The sequence below is a fragment of the Balaenoptera physalus genome (genome assembly GCF_965194825.1).
Source record: "Balaenoptera physalus genome assembly, contig: HAP1_SCAFFOLD_387, whole genome shotgun sequence".
NCBI lineage: Eukaryota > Metazoa > Chordata > Mammalia > Artiodactyla > Balaenopteridae > Balaenoptera > Balaenoptera physalus.
The window spans coordinates 403,827-431,541 of record NW_028126298.1 but is presented as its reverse complement, the minus strand read 5'-3'; the positions used below and the strand labels follow the sequence as shown (position 1 = coordinate 431,541).

At 47.1% G+C, this 27,715-nt stretch overlaps 1 long non-coding RNA gene across 1 annotated transcript in view; it reads left to right on the top strand.

Annotated features, from left to right (window-relative positions):
• Nucleotides 1–10,652, top strand: part of LOC309653498 — a 38,482-nt gene extending 27,830 nt beyond the window's left edge. The window contains exon 3 of the long non-coding RNA XR_014259226.1: nt 10,579–10,652. This is a non-coding gene — a long non-coding RNA (uncharacterized lncRNA). The remainder of the gene's footprint in view (nt 1–10,578) is intronic.
• The last annotated feature ends 17,063 nt before the right edge of the window (nt 10,653–27,715 follow it).

Sequence of the window (27,715 nt, the reverse complement as noted above, 5' to 3'; positions counted from 1 at the left end):
ACACTGTCAGGGCATGACTTAGGAACAGCATCAGGGCCTCTGTTGGATCAGCCTTAGGGTCTTAGTTAAAGACATGATCAGGGTCTGAGTTAGTCACAGTATCAAGGCCTGAGTTAGGGAAAGCTTCAGGGCCTCACTTAGGAACAGCGTCAGGGCTTACTTTGGGACAGTTTCAGGACCTTGGTAAAACATGGGTCAGGTTATTAGCTGCAGATAATGTCAGGACTTCAGATATTGATGGCAGCATCCCTTAGTTAGAGACAGTGTCAGGCCCTGAGTTAGGACTAGCAGCGGTGCCTTTGTTAGGTACAATGTACAGGAGTGAGTTAGGAGTAGAGTCAGGGCCTTAGTTAGTGACAGTGTCAGGGCCTGACTTAGGGAGAGCGACAGGGCCTGAGTGAGGCTTAGCGTCAGTCCCTTAGCTGGGCACACTGTCAGGGCATGACTTTGGAGCAGCATCAGCGTCTTTGCTGGATCAGCATTAAGGTCTTCGTTAGGTACATGATCAGGGCCTGAATTAGTCACAGCTTCAAGGCTTCAGTTAAGGAAAGCTTCAGGGCCTGAGTTAGGGACAGCCTCAGGTCTTCACTTAGGGACAGCGTCAGGGCTTACTTTGGGACAGTTTCAGGACCTTGGAAAGACATAGGTCAGGATATTAGCTCAGGATAATGTCAGGACTTTTGATAGTGATGGCAGCAGGGCCTTAGTTACAGACAGTTTCAGGGCCTGAGTTAGGCCTAGCATCAGAGACTTTGTTAGGTACAGTGTAAGGGACTGTGTTAGGAGTAGTGTCAGGGCCTTGCTTAGGGACAGTGTCAGGGTCTGATTTAGGTGCCCTGTCTGAGACCTAGTTAGGGACAGTGCTAGGGCCTGAGTTAGGATTAGTGTCAAGGCCTTATTTAGGACCAATTTTAGGGCTTTAGTTTGGACTAGCAACAAAGCCTTTGTTAGGTATCATGTCGGGGCCTCAGTTAGGTGTAGTGTCAGGGCCATTGTTAGGGACATTATCAGGGCCTGACTTAGGAGAAGTTCAGGGCCTTAGCCAGGGAAAGTGTCAGGGCCTTAGTTAGGGACATTATCAGCGCCTGAATTAGCAGTAGTGTCAAAAGTCCTTAGTGAGGAGGGTAAGGAGTAAGTCAGGACTCAGGCCCTGACACTGTCCTTAACTAAGGTCCTGACACTACTCGTAAAACAGGCCCTGATCTGATTCCTATCATAGGCCCTGATGCTGGTCTTAACCAAGGCTGTGATACTGGTCCAAACTAAAACTGTGACACCACTCTTCACTCAGGCCCTGACACTGTCCCTAACAATGCCTCTGACACTGCTCCAAACTCAGGCCCTAACACTGTCTCTAAATAAGGCCCTGATACTACTCCGAACTCAGCACTGATACTGTCACTAACATAGGCCCTGATTCTACTCCTAACTCAGGAACTGACACTGTCACTAACAAAGGCCCTGACATTACTCCCAACTCAGACAGTGAACGTGTCCCTAACTAATGCCCTGACATTACTCCCCACTCCGGCAATTACACTATCCATAATAAAGACCCAGACACTAATCCCATCTCAGGCAATGACACTGTTCCTAACTAAAATCCCGACACTACTCCCAACCCCGGCACTGACGGTGTCCCTAACTAAGGTTCTGATACTACTCCGCACTCCGGCACTGACACTCTCCCTAACTAAGGCCTTTTCACTACTCTTAACTCAGTCCCAGAAACTGTCCCTAACAAAGACCATGACACTAATACCTACTAAGCCACTGAAACTGTCCCTAACTACGGCCCTGACACTACTTCCAACTAAGCCACTGACACTGTCCCTAACTAGGCCCTGACACTACTCCTAACTCTGGCACTGACACTGTCTCTTACTAATGTCCTAACACTACTCCCAACTCAGACACTGACATTGTTCCTAGCAAAGGACCTGACAGTATTCCCACATAGGCACTGAGACTGTCCCTAAATACGCCCTAACATAACTCCCAACTCAGGCAATGACACTGTCTCTAACTAAAGCACTGAGGCTACTCCTATCTCAGCCCTGAAATTGTCGCTAACTAAGGCCCTGACTCTACGCCCAACTCAGGCACTAACAGTGTCCCTAACAAAGGCCCTCACACTACTCCTAACTCAGGCTCTGACACTGTCCCTATTTTAGGCTCTGACACTACTCTTTACTTAGGCACTGACACGCTCCCTAACAAAGGCCCTGAGACTTCTTCTACCTCAGGCCCTGATGCTGTCCCTAACTAAGGCAGTGATACTATTCCCAACTCAGGCACTGACACTCTCCCTAACTAAGACCCTGTCACTACTCCCATCTCAGCAACTGACACTGTCCGTAAGTCCCTGACACTACTTCCAACTCAGGCACTGACATTGTCCTTACTTAAGGCCCTGACCCTATTCTCAACACAGGCACTAACACTGTCCCTTACTAATTACCTGACACTACTGCCAACTCAGCCACTGACACTGTCCCTACTAGGCCCTGACAGTACTCCCAATGCAGGCACTGACACTGTCCCTAACTAAGGTCCTGGCATTACTCCCAACTCCGACACTGACACTTTCGCTAACTAAGGCCCTGAAACAATGCACAACTCAGGCCCTTACACTATTCCTAACTACCGGTCTCGGTCTACTCCTAACTCAGGCCCTGACACTATTCTTAACACAGTCACTGACACTGTCCCTAACTAAGGCCCTGAGACTACTCCTACCTCAGGCCCTGACACTGTCCCTAAATTAGTCCCTGGCACAACTCCCAACTCAGGCACTGACGCTGTCCCTAATTACGTCTCTGACACTACGCCCAACTCAGGCACTGACACTGTCCCTAACGAAGGCCCTGACACTAGTCTTAACTCAGGCACTGACACTACCCTAAATAAGGCCCTGACACCTTTCCTTACTCAGGCACTGTCACTTTCACTAACTAAGGCCATTTAACTACTCTTAACGCAAGAACTGATGCTCTCCTTAAGTGGACTTGACTCAATACTTAATTCAGGCCCTGACACTGTCCCTAACGAAGGCTCTGACACTATTCCCAACTCAGGCACTGACACTGTCCCTGACTAAGGCCCTGACACTACTCCCATCTCAGGCACTGAGAGTGTGCCTAACTAAGGCTCTGACACTACTCCCAACACAGGCACTGACGCTATCCCTAACTAAGGCCCTGACATTCCTCCCAACTCAAGCACTAACACTCTCCCTACCTAAGGCCATGAGACTACTCTAACCTCAGGCCCTGAAACTGTCCCTTAAATAGACCCTGACACTACTCCCAACTCCAGCACTGAAACTCTCCCTAACTAAGGCCTTAACACTACTCTTAGCTAAGGCCCTGACACTGTCCCTAACAAAGACCCTGACACTACTCCCAACTCAGGCACTGACACTGTCTCAAACTAAGGCCCTGACGCTACTCCCAAATCAGACAATGACCCTGTCCATAATAAAGACCCTGACACTAATCCCAACTCAGGCACTGACACTGTTCCTAACTAAAGCCCTGACACTACTCCAAACTCAGGCAATGACGCTGTCCCTAACAAAGACCCTGACACTATTCCCAAGTCAGGCACTTATGCTGTCCCTAACTAAAGCCCTGACTCTCTTCCCAAATCAGGCACTGATGCTGTCCCTAACTAAGGCTCTGATACTACTCTCAACTCAGGCACTGACACTTTCCCTAACTAAGGCCTTGACACTACTCTTAACTCAGGCCCTGACAGTGTCCGTAACAAACACCCTGGAACTAATCCCAACTAAGCCACTGACACTGTCCTTAACGGCGGCCCTGACCCTACTCCTAACTCAGGCACTGACACTGTCCCTTACTAACGTCCTGACACTACTCCCAACTCAGGTACTGACTTTGTTCCTAACAAAGGCCCTGACACTACTCCCAACATAGGCACTGAGACTGTTCTTAAATATGCCCTGACAATACTCCCAACTCAGTCAATGACACTGTCCTTAACCAAAGCCCTGAGACTACTCCTAACTCAGCCCTGAAATTGTCCTTAACTAAGGCGCTGACACTACTCCCAACTCAGGCACTGACAGTGTCCCTAACAACGGCCCTCACACTACTCCCAACTCAGGCAGTGGCATTCAGGCACTGACACTGTCCCTAACTAAGGCCCTCACAGTACTCCTAATTCAGGCTCTGACATTGTCCCTAACTTCGGCCCTTACACTACTCCTTACTTAGGCACTAACACGCTCCTTAACTAAGGCCCTGAGAATACTTCTACCTCAGGTCCTGACACTGTCCCTAACTAAGGCCTTCACACTACTCTTAACTCATGCCCTGACACTGGCCCTAACAAAGACCCTGACACTATTGTCAACTCAGGCACTGACACTCTCCCTAACTAAGACCCTGACACTACTCCCATCTCAGCCACTGACACTGTCCATAAGTCCCTGAAACCACTTCCAACTCAGGCACTGACATTGTCCCTATTTAAGGCCGTGACCCTATTCTCAACTCAGGCACTAACACTGTCCCTTACTCATGCCCTGACACTACTGCTAACTCAACCACTGACACTGTCTCTAACTAGGCCCTGACAATACTCCCAACGCAGGCACTGACACTGGCCCTAACTAAGGCCCTGAAACTACTCACAACTCAGGCCCTGTCACTGTTCCAAACCACCGGTGTCGGTCTACTCCTAACTCATGCCCTGACACTCTTTCTAACAAAGTCACTGAAACTGTCCCTAACTAAGACTCTGAGACTACTCCTAACTCAGGCCCTGACACTGTCCATAATAAAGACCCTGACACTAATCCCAACTCAGGCACTGACATTGTGCATGACTAAGGCCCTGACACTATTCCCAACTCAGGAACTGGCGCTGCCCATAACTAAGGCCGTTACACTACTCTTAACTCAAGAAATGACTCTCTCCTTAACTAAGGCTTTGACAGAATATTTAACTCATGTCCTGACTCTGTCCTTAACTAAGACCCTGACACTACTCCCAACTCAGGCACTGACATTGTCCCTTACTAAGACCCTGACACAACTACCAACACAGGCACTGACACTTTCGCTAAAAAGGCAGTGAAAGTACTCCCTACATAGGCAATGACACTGTCCCTTATTAGGCCCTGACACTACTCCCAACTCAGGCACAGACACTGTCCCTAACTACCGCTCTCACACTACTCCTAACCCAGGCCCTGACACTATTCCTAGCAGAGTCACTGATACTGTCCCTAACTAAGGCCCTGAGATTACTCCTAACTCACGCCCTGACATTGTCCCTAACAAAGACCCTGACACTATTCCCAACTCAGGCACTGACACTGCCCCTATCTAAAGCCCTGAAACTATTCACAACTCAGGCACTGACACTGTCCCTTACTAATGCCCTGACTTTACTGCCAACACACTCACTGACACTGTCCCTAACTAAGGTCCTGAGACTACTCCTACCTCAGGCCCTGACACTGTCCCTAACTAAGGCGCTGAGACTACTCCCAACTCAGGCACTGACACTGTCCGTAACTGAGGCAATGATACTACTCCCAACTCAGGCACTAAGGCTCTGGATCATTGTGATGACAAGCACCATGGAGCATTGTGATGACAAGGGTCATAGAGCATTGAGATGACAGGGGGCATGGAACATTGTAATGAAAGGGGGCATGGAACATTGTGATGAGAAAGGCATGGAGCATTGTGATGAAAGTGGTCATGGCACATTGTGAAGAAAAGCGCCATGGGGCATTGTGATGACAGGGGTCCTGGAATATTGTGATGAAAGGGGTCATGGAGCATTGTGATGAAATGAGTCATGGAACATTGTGATGGGTCATGGAGCATTGTGATGAAAGGGGTCATGGGTCATTGCGATGACAGGTGTCATGGAGCATTGTTAGGATAAGGGCATGGAACATTGTCATGACATGGGGCATGGCACGTTGTGATGAAAGGGGGCATGGAGCATTGTGAAGACAGGGCTCATGGAACATTGTGATGACAAGGTTCATGGAGCATTGTGATGAAAGGGGTCATGGAACATTGTGATGATAAGGGCATGGAGACTTGTGATGACAATGGTCATGGTGTATTGTGATGAAAGGGGTAAAGTAGCTTTGTGATGAATGTGGTATTGGGGCATTGTGATGAAAAGGGTCATGGATCATTGTGATTACAGAGTTCATAGAGGATTGTGATGACAAGGACCATGGAGCACTGTGCTGAAAGGGGTCATGGAACATTGTGATTACAGGGATCATGGAGGATTGTGAGGATATGGGCATGGAGCATTGTGATGACATGGGTCATGGAGCATTGTGATGACAAGTGTCATGGAGATTTCTGATGACAAGGGCCATGGAGCCTTGTGAGGAAAGGTGTCAAGGAGCATTTTGTTGAATGTGGTCATGGAGCATGGTTATGACAAGGTCCATGGAGCATTGTGCTGACAAGGCCATGGAACATTGTGATGACAAGGGTCACGGAGGAATGTGATAAAATGGGTCATGGGGCATTGGGATGACAAGTGCCATGGAGCATTGTCATGAAAGGGTCAAGGAGCTTTGTGATGAATGTCGTCATGGAGCACTGAGATCAAAAGCGCTAGGGAGCATTTTGATGACAATGTCCATGGAACATTGTAAGGACAGGAGTCATGTAGCATTGTGATGACAGGGGTCATGGAGCACTGTGATTGCAAGTGTCATGGATCATTGTGATGAAAGGGGTCATGGAGAACGGTGATTACAGGGGCCATGGAGCATTGTGATGCTAAGGGCATGTAGCAATGGGATGACAATGATCAAGGATCATTGTGATGAAAGGGATCATGGATCATCTATATTAGAGGCATCATGGAGCATTGTGATGACAATTGTCATGAAGCATTGTGATGAAAGGGGTCAGGGAGCATTGTGATGAAAGTGGTCATGGAAAATTGTGAGGAAAATCGCCATGGGGCATTGTGATGACAGGGGTCCTGGAACTTTGGGATGACAGGGTTCATGGAATATTGTGATGAAAGGGGTAATGGAGCATTGTGATGAAATGGGTCATGGAACATTGTGATGGGTCATGGAGCATTCTGATGAGAGGGGTCATGGAACACTGTGATGACAAGGGCCATGGAGCATTGTGATGTCAGTGGTCATGGAGCATTGTGATGATAAGGGCATGGAGTTTTGTGATGACAATACTCATTGAGCATTTTGATGAAAGTGGTCATGGAGCATTGTGATGAAGGGGTCATGAGGCATTGTGATGAAAAGGCCCTTGGAACATTGTGATGAAAAGGGCCTTGGAGCATTTTGATGAAAGGGGTCATGGAAGATTGTGATGAATGTGGTCATGGAGCACTGTGATGACAGGGATCATGGCGCTTTGTTATGGCAAGCGCAATGGATCATTGTGAAGTCAGGGTTCATGGAGCATTGTGATGACAAGGGCCATGGAGCATTGTGATGTCAGTGGTCATGGAGCATTGTGATGATAAGGGCATGGAGCTTTGTGATGACAATGCTCATTGAGCATTTTGATGAAAGTGTCATGGAGCATTGTGGTGACAGGGGGCATGGAACATTGTTATGAAAGGGGGCATGGAGAATTGTGATGACAGAGGTCATGGAGCTCTGTGATGGCAAGTGTCATAGATCATTGTGATGAAAGGGTTCATGGAGAATGGTGATTACAGGGGCCATGGAGCAAAGTAATGACAATGATCAAGGAGCATTGTGATAAAAGGGATCATGGATCATCTTGATTAGAGGGATCATGGAGCCTTGTGATGACAATGGTCATGGAGCATTGTGATGAAAGATGTGAGGGAGCATTGTGATGAAAGGGGCCATGGGCCATTTTGATGACAAGGGCCATGGATCATTGTGATGAAAGGGGACATGGAGCATTGTGTTGAAAGTAGTCATGGAACATTGTGATGACAGGGATCCTGGATTATTGTGATGACAAACACCATGGAACATTATGATGACAAGTGTCATGGAGCATTGTGATGACAAGGGACTGGAGTATTGTAAAGATTACTGTCATGAAGAATTTTAATGGCAAGGGCCATGGAGCATTGTGATGACAGGGGGCATGAAGCATTGTGATGACAAGTTCATGGAGCATTGTGAGACAAGTGTCATGGAGCATTTTGATGAGAGGGGGTATGGAACATTTTGATGACAATGGCATGTAGCATTGCCATGACAAGGGTCATGGAGCCTTGTGATGACAAGGGTCATGGAGCATTGTCAGGAAAGTGGTCAGGGAACATTACGATGGAAGGGGTCATGGGGCATTGTGATGAAAGTGTTCATGGGGCATTGTGATAACAAGGACCATGGAGCATTGTGATGAAAGGGGTCATGGAGCATTGTGATTACAGGGATCATGGAAGATTGTGAGGATATGGGGGTGGAGCATTGTGATGACATGGGTCATGGAGCATTGTGTTGACAAGCGTCATGGAGATTTGTGATGACAAGGGCCATGGAGCCTTGTGAGGAAATGTGTAAAGGAGCATTGTGATGAATGTGGTCATGGAGCACGGTTATGACATGGGCCATGGAGCATTGTGCTGACAAGGGTCATGGAGCATTGTGCTGACAAGGGCCATGGAACATTGTGATGACAAGGGTCACTGAGCATTGTGATAAAAGGGGTCATGGGGCATTGTGATGACAAGTGCCATGGAGCGTTGTTATGAAAGGGGTCAAGGAGCTTTCTGATGAAAGTCGTCATGGAGCATTGTGATGAAAAGCGCTAGGGAGAATTTTGATGACAAGGTCCATGGAGCATTGTGAGGACAGGAGTCATGGAGCATTGTGATGACAGGGGTCATGTGTCATTGTGATGAAATGGGGCATGGAGCATTGCACTGAAAGTGGTACTGGGGCATTGTGATGAAAGAGGTCATGGATCATTGTGATTAAAGGGATCATGGAGCATTGTGATGACAATGGTCATGGAGCATTGTGATGAAAGGTGTCAGGGACATGTTTATTCCAAAGGCCATGGAGCATGGTGATGACAAGGGTCATGGATAATTGTGATGTAAGGGGTCATGGAACATTGTGATGATAAGGGCACGGAGACTTGTGATGACAATGGTCATGGTGTATTGTGATGAAAGGGGTCATGTAGCTTTGTGATGAAAGTGGTATTGGGGCATTGTGATGAAATTGGTCATGGATCATTGTGATTACAGAGGTCATGGAGGATTGTGATGACAAGGGTCATGGAGCATTGTGAGGATAAGGGCTTGGAGCAATGTGATGACAAGAATAATGGAGCATTGCGAAGACAGGGGTCATGGAACTTTGTGATTGCAAGGGTCATGGAATTTTGTGATGAATTCGGTCATGGATCATTGTGAAGTCAGGGGTCATGGAGCATTGTGAGGACAAGGGCCATGGAGCCTTGTGATGTCAGTGGTCATGGAGCATTGTGATGAAAATTGTCATGGAGCATTGTGATGAAAGGGGTCATGGAGCATTGTGATTACAGGGATCATGGAGGACTGTGAGGATATGGGCGTGGAGCATTGTGATGACATGTGTCATGGAGCATTGTGATGACAAGCGTCATGGAGATTTGTGATGACAAGGGCCATGGAGCCTTGTGAGGAAAGGTTTAAAGGAGCATTGTGATGAATGTGGTCATGGAGCACGGTTATGACAAGGGCCATGGAGCATTTTGCTGACAAGGGCCATGGAACATTGTGATGACACGGGTCTAGGAGCATTGTGATAAAATGGGTCATGGGGCATTGTGATGACAATTGCCATGGAGCATTGTTATGAAATGGGTCAAGGAGCTTTCTGATTAAAATCATCATGGAGCATTGTGATGAAAAGCGCAAAGGAGCATTTTGATGACAAGGTCCATGGAGCATTATGATGACAGGGGTCATGTGTCATTGTGATGAAATGGGGCATGGAGCATTGCGATGAAAGTGGTATTGGAGAATTGTGATGAAAGAGGTCATGGATCATTGTGATAAAAGGGATCATGGAGCATTGTGATGAAAGGTGTCATGGACATGTTTATTCCAAAGACCATGGAGCATTGTGATGACAAGGGTCAAGGAGCACTGTGATGGAAGGGGTAATGGATCATTGCAATGACAGGGGTGATGGAGCATTCTGATGATATGCCCATGGAGCATTGTGATGACACGAGCCATGGAGCATTGTGATAAATGGGGTCATGGGGCATTGTGATGACAAGGGTCATGGATCATTGCGATGAAAGGGGTCATGGAACATTGTGATGATAAGGGCATGGAGACTTGTGGTGATAATGGTCATGGTGTATTGTGATGAAAGGGGTCATGTAGCTTTGTGATGATAGTGGTATTGGGGCATTGTGATGAAATTGGTCATGGATCATTGTGATTACAGAGTTCATGGAGGATTGTGATGACAAGGGTCATGGAGCATTGTGATGATAAGGGCTTGGAGCATTGTGATGACAAGAGTAATGGAGGATTGTGAACACAGGGGTCATGGAGCATTGTGATGACAAGGATCATGGAATTTTGTGATGAATTCAGTCATGGATCATTGTGAAGTCAGGGGTCATGGAGCATTGTGATGACAATGGCCATGGAGCATTGTGATGTCAAGGGCCATGGAGCCTTGTGATGTCAGTTGTCATGGAGCATTTTGATGAAAGTGGTCATGGAGCATTGTGATGAAAGGGGTCATGAAGCATTGTGATGAAAGGGGTCATGGATCATTGTGATTACAGGTATAATGGAGGATTGTGAAGAAAAGCGCCATGGAGCATTGTGATGACAAAGGCCTTCGAGCATTGTGATGAAAGTGATCATGGAGCATTGTGATGAATGTGGTCATGGAGCATAGTGATGACAGGGATCATGGCGCATTGTTATGACAAGTGCCATTGATCATTGTGATGAGAAGGGACCTGGAGCATTGTCGTGACAAGTGCCATGGAGCATCGTGATGAAAGTGTCATGGAGCATTTTGATGACAGGGGCCATGGAGCATTGTGATGACAGGGGGCATGGAGCATTGTGATGAAAGTGTTCATGGCACATTGTGATGAAAAGTGCCATGGGGCATTGTGATGACAGGGGTCCTAGAACATTGGGATGACAGGGGTCATGGAATATTGTGATGAAAGGAGTCATGGAGCCTTGTGATGAAATGGGTCATGGAACATTGTGACGGGTCATGGAGCATTCTGATGAGAGGGATCATGGAGCATTGTGATGAAAGGGGTCATGGGTCATTGCGATGACAGGTGTCATGGAGCATTGTCAGGATAAGGGTACGGAGAATTGAAATGACACGGGGCATGGCACATTGTGATGAAAGGGGGCATGGAGCATTGTGAAGACAAGGCTCATGGAGCATTGTAATGAAAAGTGCTATGGAGCATTTTGATGACAATGTCCATGGAGCATTGTGAGGGCAGGAGTCATGGAGCATTGTGATGACAGGAGTCATGTGTCATTGTGATGAAATGGGGCATGGAGCATTGCGATGAAAGTGGCATTGGAGCATTGTGATGAAAGAGGTCATGGATCATTGTGATAAACGGGATCATGTTGCATTGTGATGACAATGGACATGGAGCATTGTGATGGAAGGGGTCATGGACATGGTTATTCCAAAGGCCATGGAGCATTGTGATGACAAGGGTCAGGGAGCACTGTGATGAAAGGGGTAATGGATCATTGCAATAACAAGGTTGATGGAGGATTGTGATGATAAGGCCATGGAGCATTGTGATGAAAGGGGTCATGGAGCATTGTGATGAAAGGGGTCATGGATCATTGCAATGACAGGTGTCATGGAGCATTGTCAGGATAAGGGCATGGAGCATTGTAATGACATGGGGCATGGCACATTGTGATGAAAGGGGTCATGGAGCATTGTGAAGACAGGGCTCATGGAGCATTGTGATGACAAGGGTCATGGATCATTGTGATGAAAGGGGTCATGGAACTTTGTGATGTTAAGGGCATGGGGACTTGTGATGACAAAGGTCATGGTGTATTGTGATGTAAGGGGTCAAGTAGCTTGGTGATGAAAGTGGTATTGGGGCATTGTGATGAAAGGGGTCATGGATCACTGTGATTACAGAGTTCATGGAGGATTGTGATGACAAGGACCATGGAGCACTGTGCTGAAAGGGGTCATGGAACATTGTGATTACAGGGATCATGGAGGATTGTGAGGATATGGTCGTGGAGCATTGTGATGACATGGGTCATGGAGCATTGTGACGACAAGCGTCATGGAGATTTCTGATGACAAGGCCATGGAGCCTTGTGAGGAAAGATGTCAAGGAGCATTTTGTTGAATGTGGTCATGGAGCATGGTTATGACAAGGGCCATGGAGCATTGTGCTGACAAGGCCATGGAGCATTGTCATGAAAGGGTCAAGGAGCTTTGCAATGAATGTCGTCATGGAGCATTGAGATCAAAAGTGCTAGGGAGCATTTTGATGACAATGTCCATGGAGCATTGTAAGGACAGGAGTCATGGAGCATTGTGATGACAGGGGGCATGGTACATTGTTATGAAAGGTGGCATGGAGCATTGTGATGACAGGGGTCATGAAGCACTGTGATGGTAAGTGTCATGGATCATTGTGATGAAAGCGGTCATGGAACATTGTGATGATAAGGGCATGGAGACTTGTGATGAAAATGGTCATGGTGTATTGTGATGAAATGTGTCATGTAGCTTTGCGATGAATGTGGTATTGGGTCATTGTGATGAAATTGGTCATGGATCATTGTGATTACAGAGTTCATGGAGGACTGTGATGACAAGGGCCATGGAGCCTTGAGATGTCAGTGGTCATGCAGCATTGTGATGAAAGTGGTGATGGATCATTGTGATGAAAGGGGTCATGGAGCATTGTGTTGAAATGGTTGATGGGGCATTGTGATGAAAGTGGTCATGGGGCATTGTGATGAAAGTGGTCATGGAGCATTGTGATGACATGGCTCATGGAGCATTTTGATTACTGTGGAGCATTCAGCACATTGGTCCATGACCCCTTTCATCAGAATGTTCCATGGCTCTTGTCATCACAATACCCCATGGCGCCTTTCATCACAATGCTCCCTGACGTCTTTCATCACAATGCTCCATGACCATTGTCATCACAATGCTCCATGATCCCTGTAATCACAGTGATCCATGACCCATTTCATCACAATGCCCTATGACCCCTTTAATCAAAATGCTCCATGGCCCTTGTCAACACAATGCTCCATGATCATTGTCATCACATTGCTCCATGCCCTTTTCATTACAGTGCTCCATGGCCCTTAAAATCACAGAGCTCCATGACCACTTTCATCAAAATGTCCATGACCCTTGTCATCATAGTGCTCCATGACCCCTCTCACCACAATGCTCTAGGCCCCATGTCATCAAAATGTTCCATGCACCCTGTCATCACAATGCTCCATGGCCACTCTAATCACAATGCTCCAAGACCCCTATAATCACAATGCTCCATGCCACTTGTCATCACAATGTTCCATGGCCCTTGGCATCACAATGCTCCCTGGCACATGTCATCACAAAAATGCATGACCACTTTCAGCACAATGCTCCATGACCCCTTTCATCACACTTCTCCATGACAATTGTCATCACAATGCTCCCTGACCCCTCTCATTACAATGATCCATGATTCCTTTCATCATAATTCTCCATTACCCATTTCATCACAATGTTTCATGGCGCTTGTCAACACAATGCTCCTTGATCCCGGTAATCACAATGATCCATGACCACTTTCATCACAATGCTCCATTACCCCATTGATCACAATGCTCCATGGCCCTTGTCATCACAATGCTCCATGACCACTGTCATCAAAATGCTCCATGACACTTGTCTTCACAATGCTCCATGATCCCTGCCATCACAATAATCCATGTCCACTTTCAAAACAATTCTCCAGTACCCAATTTATCACAATGCTCCATGCCCTCTGTCACCACAATGCTCCATAACCCCTGTCATCACAATGCTCTATGCACTTTTCATCACAATGCTCCAAAACACTTGTCATCAGAATGGTCCATGCCCATGTCATCACAATGCTCCATGACCCCTGTCATCACAACGCTCCATGACACTTGTCATCACACTTCTACATGGCCCCTGTCATTCACAATGCTATATGACCACTGTCATCACAATGCCCCATGGCCTTTGTCATCACAATGCCCATGACCCCTGTCATCACAATGACCCATGACCCTTTTCATCACAATATTCCATGACCCCTGTCATCACAATGATCCATGACCCTTGTCATCACAATGCTCCCTGGCACATTTCATCACAAACATCAATGACCATTTTCATCACAATTCTCCATGGCCCCTGTCATCACAATGCCCCATGACCCCTTTCCTCACAATACTCCAAGATGCCTTTCATGACAATGCTCCATGACACCTGTCATCACAATGCACCATGGCCTTTGTCATTACAATGTTCCATGGCCCCTGTAATCACAGTGCTCCATGACACCTTTCATCACAATTCTCCATTACCCCTGTCATCACAATTCCCCATGACCACTGACATCATAATGCTCCATGGCCCCTTCATCACAATATCCCATGACCCAATTCATCACCATGTTCCATGACCCCTGCCATCACAATGATCCATGATCCCTGTCATCACAATGATCCAGGACCCCTTTCATCACAATGATCCAGGACCCCTTTCAACACAATTCTGAAGTGCTCCTCTCATCACAATGCTCCATGCACTCTGTCATCACAAGGCCCCATGACCACTATCATCACAATGCCCCATGACCCTTGTCATCACAATGCTCCAGACCCTTTTCATCACAGTGTTCCATGGCTCTTGTCATCACAATGATCTAGGACCCCTGTAATCACAGTGCTCCATTACACTTTTATCGCAATGATCCATGTCCCCTGTCACCACAATGCCCTATTACCGCTGTCATCACAAAGGTCCATTACCTCTTTCATCATAATGATCCATGATCCCTGTAATCACAATGATCCATGAACCCTTTAATCACAACGTTGCTGTATCCATTTCATCACAATGCCCATGCCACCTGTCACCACAATGCTCCATGACCCCTGTCATCACAATGCTCCATGGCGCTTGTCATCATATTGCTCCATGGTCCCAGTCATCACAATGCTCCACGACCCTTGTAAACTCAAAGTTCCATGGCCATTGTCATCACAAAGCTCCAGGACCTTGTCATCACAATGCACCATGAAAACATTCATCACAATACCCCATGACTGCTGTCATCACAATGCTCCATGGCCCTTTTCCTCACACTGCTCCATGACCCCTGTCATGACAGGGCTCCATGACCCTTGACATCACAATGCTCCATAACCCCTTTCATCACAATGCTCCATGACCACTTTCATCACAATGCTCTATGGCCCTTGTCATCACAATGCTCAATGGCACTTGTCATCACAATCCTCCATGAAACCTCTAATTATAATGATCCATGTCACTTTTCATCACAATGCCCCATGACCCCTTTAATCACAATGATCTATGACCCCTTTCATTGCAATGCTCCATGACCATTGCAATAAAGGCTCCATGCCTATCATCACAATGCTCCATGACACCTGTAATCACAATGCTCCATGGTCCTTTACATCACAATGCCCCATGACCATTTTCATCACAATTCTCCCTGACCACTTTCATCACAATGCTCCATGACTCTTGTCATCTAAATGCTCCATGACCCACGTCATCACAATGCTCCATGACACTTTTCTCACAATGCTCCATGACCTTGTAATCACAAAGCTCCATGCCCCCTGTCATCACAATGCTCCATGGCCCTTGCCATTACAATGTTCCTTGACTCTTATCTTTACAACACTCCAGGCCCTTGTCATCACAATTGTCCATGACACATGTCACCATAATGTTCCATAGCGTTTGTCATCACAATGATCCAGGACCCCTGTAATCACAGTGGTCCAGTATACTTTTCATCACAATGCTCCATGACCCCTGACACCACAATGTCCTGTAAACCCTGTCATCAGAATGATCCATGACGCCTTTCATCACAATATTCCATGACCCTTGCCATCCCAATGCTCCAGGACACCTGTAATCACAATATTCCATGACGCCTGTCATCCCAATGTTCCAGGACCCCTGTCGTCACAATGCCCCATGGCGATTTTCATCACAATATTCCATGACCACATTCATCACAGTGGTCCATGTCCCCTCTCATCACAAATCTCCATGGCCTTTGTCATCAAAATGGCCCATGGTCCCTTTCATCACAATGCTCCCTGACACATTTCATCACACTGCTCCAGGATCATTGTCATCACAATGCTCCATGACCCCTCTAATCAAGATGATCCATGATCCCTTTCATCACAATGCTCCCTGATCATTGTCATCACATTGCTCTATGTCCTTATCATCACAATGCTCCATGGCCCCTGTAATCACCATTCTCCATGACCCCTTTTATCACAATGATACATGGCAATTGCCATCACAGTGCTACATGACCCCTGACATCACAATGCTCCATGACCCCATTCATAACAATGTTCCATGCCCCCTGTCATCACAATGCTCCATGGCCCCTGTCACCACAATGCTCCATGAAAATTTCATCACGATGCTTCATGGCAATTGTTACGGCAATGCTCCATGGTCCCTGTCATCACAATGCTCCATGACCTCTTTCTTCACAATGCTCCATAACCCCTCTCATCAGAATGCTCCATGACCCCTGTCATTACAATGCTCCATGACCCCTTTCATCAAAATGCTCCATAGCCTTTGTCATCAAAATGCTCCATGACCCTTGTCATCACAATGTTCCATGACCCCTGTCATCACAATGCTCCATGACTCGTGTCATCACAGTACTCCATGCCCCCTTTCATAACAATATTCCATGTCCCATGTCATCACAATGCTCCATGCCCTTGTCATCACAATGCTCCATGGTGCTTGTCATCCCAATGGTCCAAAGCCTTAGTGCCTGAGTTGGGAGTAGTATCATTGCCTCAGTTAGGGACACTGCCAGTGCCTGAGTTGGGAGAAGTATCAGGGCCTTAGTTAGGGACATTGTCAGGGCCTGAGGTAGGAGTAGTCTTAGGGCCTTAGTTAGGTACAGCATCAGTGACTGAGTTGGGAGTAGTGTCAGGGCCTAAGTTACGGACAGTGTCAGGGCATGAGTTAGGAGTACTCTCAGGGCCTCAGTTACGGACAGTGTCAGTGCCTGTGTTGGCAGTAGTGTCACGGCATTAGTAAGGGACTGTGTCAGTGCCTGAGTTGGGATAAAAGTCAGGGCCTTTGTTAGGGACAACGTCAGGGCGTGAGTTAAGAGTAATCTCAGGACCTTAGTTACGGACAGTGTCAGCGATCGTGTTAGGAATAGTGTCAGGGCCTGGGTTAGGAGTAGTGTGAGAGCGGTAGTTAGGGATGGACAGTGTCAGGGCCTGAGTTGTGAGTACTGTCAGGGACATAGTTAGTGACAGTTTCAGTTCCAGAATTGGGCGTAATGTCAAGGCAGTAGTTCTGGACAGTGTCAGTGCCTGAGTTGGGAGTAGTGTCAGGGCCCAGTTAGGGATGGTGTCAGTGCCTATGTAAGGAGTAGTCTCACTGCCTTATTTAGCGAAAGTGTCAGTGCCTGTGTTGGTAGTTGTGTCAGGGCCTTAAAAGGGACAGTGTCAGTGCCAGAGTTGGGAATAGTGTCAGGACGTTATTTAGGGACAGTGTCAGTGACTGAGATGAGATTAGTGTCAGGGCCTTTATTAGGAACAATGTCAGGGCCTGAGGTGGGAGTAGTGTCAGGGCCTTAAATATGGAGAGTGTCAGCACCTGTGTTGGGAGTAGTGTCAGGGTCTTTATTATGGACAGTGTCAGGGCCTGAGTTAAGAGTAGTGTCAAGGCCTTAATTTGGAAGAGTGTCAGTGTCTCATTGTGAGTAGTGTCAGACCCTTAATTAGGGACAGCGTCAGTGCCTGATTTGGGAGTATTGCGAGGGCCTAAGTTACGGACAGTGTTAGGGCTTGAGTTAGGAGTAGTCTCAGGACTTTAGTTAGGAACAGTGTCAGTGAATGTGTTAGGAATAGTGTCAGTGCTTGAGTTAGGAGCAATCTGACACCGGTAGTTAGGAACAGTGTCAGAGCCTGAGTTGTTAGTAGTTTCAGGGCCTTAGTTAGCGAATGTGTCTGTGCCGGGATTGGGAGTAATGTCAGGGATATAGTTAGGGACTGTGTCAGTGCCTGAGTTGGCCGTAGTGTCTGGGCTTAGATAGGGACAGTGTCAGTGCCTGACTTGAGAATAGGGTCAGGGCCTTAAGTAGTGACAATGTCAGTGCCTGATTTGGAAGTAGTGTCAGAGCCTTAGGGACAGTGTCAGTGGATGAGACGGGAGTATTGTCAGGGTCTTAGTTAAGGAGAGTGTCAGTGCCTGAGTTGGGAATAGTGTCAGGGTCTTTGTTAGGGACAGTGTCACGCATGAGTTAAGAGTAGTGTCAAGGCCTTAGTTAGGAACAGTGTCAGTGCCTGAGTTGAGACTAGTATCAGGTCCTTAGTTAGGGACAGTGTCAGGGCCTGAGGTAGAAGTAGACTCTGGGCCTTAGTTAAGGGGTGTGTCAGTGCCTAAATAAGGAGTAGTGTAGGGCCTAAGTTACGGACAGTGTCAGAGCCTGAGTTAGGAGTAGCGTGAGGGCCTTAGTTAGGGACAGTGTCAGTGCCTGGGTTGGGAGTAATGTCAGGGCCTTAGTTAGGGACAGTGTCAGTGCCTGAGTTGGTTCTATTGTCTGGGCCTTAGTTAATCAAAGTGTCAGTGCCTGAGTTGGGAGTAGTGTCAGAGCCTTACTTAGGGACAGCGCCAGTGCCTGAGTTGGGAGTAGTGTCAGGGCCTTATTTAGGGACAGTGTCAGTGCCTGAGTTGGTTCTATTGTCTGGGCCTTAATTTGGGACAGTGTCAGTGCCTGAGTTGGGAGTAGTGTTATGGCTGTAGTAAGGACAGCGTCATTGCCTGAGTTGGGAGTAGTGTCAGAGCCTTAGATAGGGATGGCTTCAGTGCCTGAGTTGGGACTTGTGTGAGGGACATAGTTAGGGACAATGTAAGTGCCTGAGTTGGGGGTAGTGTCAGGACCTTTGTTAGGGACTGTGTCAGGGCCTGAGTTAAAAGTAGTGACAGGTCCTTAGTTAGGGACAGTGCTAGTGCCTGAGTTGAGAGTAGTGTCAGGACCTTAGTTAGGGACAGTGTCAGTGCCTGAGTTTGGAATAGTGTCAGGGCCTTAGTTATGGACAATATCAGGGCGTGAGATAGGAGTAGTCTCAGGGCTTTAGTTAGGAACAGTGTCAGTGCCTGTGTTGGAAGTACTCTCAGCGTGTATTTAGGGATAGTCTCAGTTCCTATGTTGTGAGTACTATCAGGGCCTTAGTTAGGGACAGTGTCAGGGCCTGAGGTAGAAATAGTCTCAGGGCTTACGTTAGGGAGCATGTCAGTGCCTAAGTAGGGAGTCGTGTGAGGGCCTAAGTTAGGGACAGTGTCAGAGGCTGAGTTAGGAGTAGTGTGAGGGCCTTATTTAGGGACAGTGTCAGTGCCTGAGTTGGGAGTAGTGTTATGGCCTTAGTTAGGGCAGCATATGTGCCTGAGTTGGGAGTAGTGTCAGAGTCTTAGTTAGGGACAGCGTCAGTGCCTGAGTTGAGAGTAGTGTCAGGGCCTTACTTAGGGACGGCGTCAGTGCCTGAGTTGGGAATAGTGTGAGGGCCGTTGTTAGCGACACTCTGAGTAAGGAGTAGTGTCAGGGCCTTAGTTATGGACACTTGAAGTGCCTGAGTTGGCAGTAGTGTCAGGGCCTTAGTTAGGAGTAACATCAGTGCCTTCGTTAGGTATTGTATCAGCACCTCAGTTAGGAATAGTTTCATGGCCTTATTTAGGGACAGTGTCAGTGCCTGAGTTAGGAATTGCGTCGGGCTTAGTTAGGAACTTTTTCAGGGTCAGAGTTAGGAGTAATGTCCGGGCCTTCCTTAGGTACTGTATCAGCGCCTGATTTAGGAATAGTGTCAGGGCCTAAGTTAAGGACATTGCCAGGGCATGATTTAGGAGTAGTGTTAGGGCGTGAGTTATGAATAGTGTCAAGGCTTTAGTTAATGACAGTGTCACTTCCTGAGTTAGGAGTAGAGTCAGGGCCTAAGTTAGGGACTGTGTCACTGCTGAGTTCAGAGTAGTATCAGGGCCTTAATTAGAGACAGTGTCAGGGCCTGAGTTAGGAGTATTGTCAGGGCCTTAGTTAGGGACAGTGTCAGTGCCTGAGTTAGGAATAGTGTCAGAGGTTTGTAAGTGACAGTGTCAGGGACTGAGTTAAGAGTAGTGTCACAGTTTTAGTTAGGGCCAGTGTCAGGGCCTTAGTTAAGATTACCCTCATGGCCTATAATAGGAATCAGATCAGGGCCTGTGTTACTAGTAGTGTCAGGGACTTAGTTAAAGACAGTGTCAGGGCCTGATTCCTAACTTACTCCTTACTCGCCTCACTAAGGACTTTTGACACTACTGCTAATTCCGGCATTGATAATGTCACTAACTAAGGCCCTGACACTTTCCCTGGCTAAGGCCCTGCGCTTCTCCTAAGTCAGGCCCTGATAATATCCCTAACAATGGCCCTGACACTACACCTAACTGAGGCCCCGACATGATACCTAACAAAGGCTTTGTTGCTACTACAAACAAAAGCCCTAAAATTGGTCCTAAATAAGGCCTTGACACTAATCCTAACTCAGGCCCTAACACTGTCCCTAACTAAGACCCTGACAGTAGGCCTAACTGAGGCCCTCATACCATTCCTAACAATGGCTCTGATGCTAGTCCAAACTAAGGCCCTGAAATTGGTCCTAAATAAGGCCTTGACACTAATCCTAACTCAGGCCCTAGCACTGTCCCTAACTAGGTCTCAGACAGTACACCTAAATCAGACCCTGACACTGTCCCTAAGCAAGGCCCTGACACTACTCGTAACACAGTCTCTTACACTGTAACTAACAAAGTCTCTGATGCTAGGCCTAACTCAGGCCCTGAAACTGTCTGTAACTAAGGCCCTGCTGCCATCAGTATCTAAAGTCCTGACATTATCCTGAGCTAATATCCTGACCTATGTCTTTCGAAGGTCCTGACACTGTCCCAAAGTAAGCCCTGATGCTGTCCCTAACTCAGGCCCTGAAGCTTTCCCTAACTGAGGCCTTGACGCTGCGACTAACTCAGGCCCTGATCATGTCTGTAACTAAGATGCTAAGGGTGATCCAACAGAGGCGCTGATGCTCTTCCTAAGTCATGCCCTGAGAGTGTCCTCAGCTAAGGGCCTCATGCTTGGCCTCACTCAGCCCCTGTCGCTCTCCCTAAGTCAGGCTCTGATGCTGTCTCTACCTGAAGCCCTGACACTGGTTCTAAATAAGGACCTGATACTCTCAGTAACTAAGGTTTCGACACTATGCCTAGGTCCTTTCCTGACACTATCCCTAGACCGTAACCTGACCCTGTCCCTAGCAAATGTCAGGCCTCTTATGCTAACTAAAACCCTGTTGCTGTCCTTAATTAAGGCCCTGAATTTAGTCTCGAGGCTGTGACCATGTCCCTACCTAAGGCCTCGATGTTCGTCCTAAGTCACGGCCTGACACTGTCCCTAGCTAAGGCCCTGACGCTAGGCCTCACTCAGGCCCTGTCGCTCTCCCTAAGTCAGGCTCTGTCGCTGTCCCTACCCAAAGCCCTGACACTCACAGGTCCTAAATTAGGCCCTGATGCTCTAAGTAACTAAGGTCTTGACACTACCCCTAGGTCATTTCCTGACACTGTCCCTAGACCTTAACCTAACTTTCTCTTTAGTTAATGTTGAGATTAGCTAAAGAGATTCTTTAGAATGAGATTCTTTCATCTTCTGAATATAGTTTTCTTAAAAACATAATTTTTATAGTGTTACTAACTTTAAACAAAATGTACTCAACTGCTGTGCCATATTCTTTCATAGGAACGTGCATGGTTCACTTCTGCATCTGCTTGTGGTGGTGTTCAAGTTGCTTTCAACTGTAGATCCTCTTATGGTAGCTAAATCCCTGATTCTGTCCCTAAATGAGGCCCTGAATTTAGGTCCGAGGCCGTGAACCTGTCCCTAACAGAGGCCTGGAGGCTCGTTCTAACGCAGGCCGTGACACTGTCCCTAACTAAGGCCCTGACACTACACCTAACTCAGTCATTGACATTATACCTTACAAAGGTTCTGATGCTAGTCCTAACTTAGGCCCTGACACTGCCTCTAACTAAGGCCCTGCTGCCGTCAATATCTGAACACCTGATATTATCCTGAGCTAATAGCCTGACCCATGTCTTACCAAGGTCCTATAACTTTCCCAAAGTAAGCCCTAACGCTCTCCCTAAGTGAGGCCCTGAGCCTGTCCCTAAGAGAGGTCCTGGTAATAGCTTTAACGAAGACCCTAATGCTGACCCTACAGAGGCCTTTATGCTGCTCCTAAGTCATACCCTGATACTGTCCCTTCCTCAGGTCTTAAAGATAGGCCTCACTTAGGCCCTGTTGCTGTACCTTAGTTTGGCTCTGACGCTGTCCATACATCAAGCCCTGGTAATGGTCCTGAGGCCCTCACGCTGCTGCTAATTAAGGTCCTGATGCTCTCAATATCTAAGGTCTTCTCGTTATCCCTTGGACATTTCCTTTCACTATCTCTGGCTTGGAACCTGACTCTGTCCCGAGATAATCTCCTGCATCTTATGCTAACTGAAACCCTAATGCTCTCCCTAACTAAGGCCCTGACTACTCCTAACAAAGGCCATGACACTGTCTCTAACAAAGGCCTGGAATCTGTCCCTAATATAGGCCCTGCTACCAGCAATAACTAAAGTCCTGACACTCTCCTGAGCTAATATCCTGACCCATTTCTAACCAAGGTCCTGACACTGTCCCTATGAAAGCCCTGTCACTGTCTTTAAGTGAAGACCTGAGGCTGTCCATAACTCAGGCCCTGAAGCTTTCCCTAACTGAGGCCTTGACGCTGTGACTATCTAGGGCTCCGGTCATGTCTTTAACTAAGAGCCTAAAGCTGATCCAACAAAGGCACTGATGTTGCTCCTAAGTCACTCCCTGACAGTGTCCCCAGCTAAGGGCCTGACATTAGGCCTCACTCAGTCCCTGTCGCTCTCCCTAAGTCAAGCCACGATGTTGTCCCTACCTGAAGCCTTAACACTGGTTCTGAATAAGGCCCTGATATTCTCAGTAACAAAGGTCTTCACACTATCCTTAGGTCATTTCCTGACATGATTTCTAGCCTTTTCCCTAACCCTGTCCCGAGCCAATGTCCTACCTCTTATGCTAACTAAAGACCTTATACTGTGCTTATCTCAGGCACTGAATTTACTCCCAAGGCCGCTAGACTGTCCCTAACTAGGCTCCATGCCCTTATCGTCACAATGTTCCATGACCACTATCATCACAATGCTCCACGCCCTTATCATCACAATGATCCATGACTTCTTTCATCACAATGCTCCATGGTCTTTGTCATCACAATTCTACATGACCCCTTTCATCACAAAGCACCATGAACACTGTCATGACATTGGTCCATGGCACTTGTCATCACAATGCTACCTCATGCTTTTCATCACAATACTCCATGAAAAATTTCATCAAAATGCTCCATGACCTCTTTCTTCACAATGTTACATGACCCTTGTCCTCACAATGCCACATGACCCTTTTCATCACAATGCTCCATGACCACTTTCATCACAATGCTCCATGACCATTGTGATTACAATGCTCCATGCCCATGTCATCACAAAGCTCCATGGCCCCTGAAATCACAGTGCTCTCTGACTCCTGTCATCGCAATGATCCATGACCCATTTCATCACAATGCTCCTTGACACCTGTCATCAGAATGCTCAATGACCCCTTTCATCACAATGCTCCATGACTCCTGTCAACACAATGCTCCATGGCCCTGTCACCACAATGATCCATGACACATTCATCACGATGCTCCATGGCACTTGTCACAGCAATGCTCCATGGCCCTTTTCATCTCAATGATCCATGGCGCTTGTCATAACAATGCGCCATGATCCCTCTCATCACACTGCTCCATGACCATATTCATCACAATGCTCCATGACCCCTTCCATCACAATACACCATGACAATTATCACCAATGTCTATGACCGTATCATCACAATGTTCCATGATATCTTTCATCACGATGCTCCATGGCACTTGTCACAGCAATGCTCCATGGCCCTTTTCATCTCAATGATCCATGGCGCTTGTCATAACAATGCGCCATGATCCCTCTCATCACATTGCTCCATGACCATATTCATCACAATGCTCCATGACCCCTTCCATCACAATACACCATGACAATTATCACCAATGTCTATGACCGTATCATCACAATGTTCCATGATATCTTTCATCACAATGATCCATGACACTTGTCATCAAAATGCTCCATGAGCCCAGTTTTCACAATGCTCCATGCCCCCTTTCATCAAAATGTGCCATGTCCCTTGTCATTACAATGTTCCATGCCCTTACACTGACAATCCTCCATGACACCTGTCATCACAATGATCCCTAACCCCTTTCATCACAATGCTCCATGATCCTTGTCATCACAATGTTCCATGGCCATTGTCAGCACAGTGATCCATGCCCCTTGTCATAACAGTGCTCCATAACCACATTTATCACAATGCTCCTTGACACCTTTCCTCACAATGCTCCCTGGCCCTTGTCACCACAAATCTCCATGACGCTTGTCATCAAAATACTCCATAACCCATGTCATCAGAATGCTCCACGCCCTTATCTTCACAATCCTCCGAGATCCCTGTAATCACAATGCTCCATGACCCCTTCCATCACAATGCTCCAAGGTACTTTTCATCACAATGCCCCATGGTACTTTTCATCACAATGCCCCATGACCATTTTCACAAGAGTGCTCCATGACCCCTTTCATCACAATGCTCCCTGACTACTTTCATTACAATGCTCCATGACCCTTGTCATCAAAATACTCCATGACCCATGTCATCACAGTGCTACATGCCATTGTCATCAAAATGCTCCATGACACTTTTCTCACAATGCTCCATGACCTTGTCATCACAATGCTCCATGCCCCCTGTCATCACAATGCTCCATGGCCCTTGCCATTACAATGCTCCATGACACTTATCTTTACAATACTCCAGGCCCTTGTCATCACAATTCTCCATGACACATGTCACCATAATATTTCATAGCGTTTGTCACCACAATGATCCAGGACTCCTGTAATCACAGTGCTGCAGTACAATTTTCATCACAATGCTCCATGCCCACTGTCATCACAATGCCCCATGGCGCTTTCCTCACAATGTTCCATGACCACTTTCATCACAATGGTCCATGTCACCTTTCATCACAAATCTCCATGGCCCTTGTCATCAAAATGGCCCATGGCCCCTTTCATCACAATGCTCCCTGACGCATTTCATCACAATGCTCCAGGATCATTGTCATCACAATGCTCCATGACCCCTCTCATCAAGATGATCCATGATCTCTTTCATCACAATGCTCCTTGATCATTGTCATCACATTGCTCTATGTCCTTATCATCACAATGGTCCATGGCCCCTGTAATCACCGTTCTCCATGACCCCTTTTATCACAATGATCCATGACACTTGCCATCACAGTTCTACCTGACCCTTGACATCACAATGCTCCATGACCCCATTCATAACAATGTTCCATGCCCCCTGTCATCACAGTGCTCCATGGCACTTGTCATAACAATGCGTCATGATCCCTGTCATCACAATGCTCCATGTCCACATTCATCACTATACTCCATGACCCTTTTCATCACATTGCTCGAAGGCCCTGGTCATCACAATGCTCCATTGTGTTTTTCTTCACAATCCTCCATTATCCCTGTAATCACAATGATCCATGACCCCTTTCATCACAATTCCTCATGACCCCTTTCATCACAATGCTTCTTGACACCTGTCATCACAATGCTCCATGACACCGGTCATCACAATTTGCCATGGCCCTTGTCATCACAATGCTCCATGAAACGTGTCATCACAATATTCCAGGGCACTTGTCATCACTATGAGCCTTGACCACTTTCATCACAATGCTCCATGGCCTATATATTCACAATTCTCCATGGGCCCTGAAATCACATTGCTCCATGATCCCTTTCATCACAATGCTCCATGACCACTCTCAACACAATGTCCCATGACGCCTGTCATCACAATGATCCATGGCCCCTTTCATCACTATGCTCCATGATCCCTGTCATGACAATGTTCTAAACACTTGTTATCACAATGCTCCATGCCCTTTTCATCACAATGCTACAGAATTCTTGTCATCACAATATTCCATGACGGTGTCATCACAATGCTCCCTGACCCCTGTCATCACAATGCTCCATCGCTCTTGTCATCACAATGCTCCATGGTGCTTTTCATCACAATGCTCCAGGACAACGTTCATCACAGTGCTCCATGTACCCTGTCTTCACAATGGCCAATGCACCCTGTCATCACAATGCCTTGTGACCCCTGTCAACATAATGCTCCATGGCCCTTTTCATCACAAATCTCCATTACCCTTGTCATCACAATGATCCATGACAGCTTTCCTCACAATGCTCCAGTTCCCCATTGATCACAATGCTCCATGCCACTTGTCATCACAATGACCATGCACATTTCCACACAATGCACCTTGGCCCCTGTAATCAAAATGCTTCAGGCACTGTTCATCACAATGCTCCAGATCTCTTCTCTTCGCAATGCTCCATGCCCGTGTCAACACAATGCTCCATGAACCCTGTCATCACAATGCTCGATGGCCCATGTCATCACAATGCTCCATGCCCTTGTCATCACAATGCTGCATGATCCCTGTCATCACAATTCTCCATGACACTTGTCATCACAATGCTCCAGAACACTTGTCATCACAATGCTGCATGATCCCTGTCATCACAATTTTCCATAACCACTGTCATCACATGGCTCCAGGACCATATTCATCACAATGCTCCATGCCCCTTGAAATCACATTCCCCCATGACCCCTGTCATCACAATGCTCGAAGGCTCTTGGCATCACAATGCTCCATGCCATTGTCATCACAATTCTCCATGGCCCCTGTAATCACAATGCTCCAACCCATTGTCATCACAATGCTCCCGATCTCTTGTCACCACAATGCTCCATGCCCGTGTCAACACAATGCTTCATGACACCTGTCATCACAATGCTCGAAGACCCATATCGTCACAATGCTCCATGCCCCATGTCATCACAATATTCCCTGCCATTGCCCTCACAATAACCTATGGCCACTGTAATCACAATGCTCCATGCCCTTGTCATCACAGTGCTCCAGAACTCTTGTCATCATAATGCTCCATGCCGGGTCATTACAATACTCCATGACAATTGTCATCAAAATGTTCCATGGCCTTTATCATCACAGTGCTCCATGATACCTTTCATCACAATTCTAGATGACCACGGTCATCAGAATGCCCTATGACACCTGTCATCAAAGTTCGCCATGGCCCTTGTAATCACAA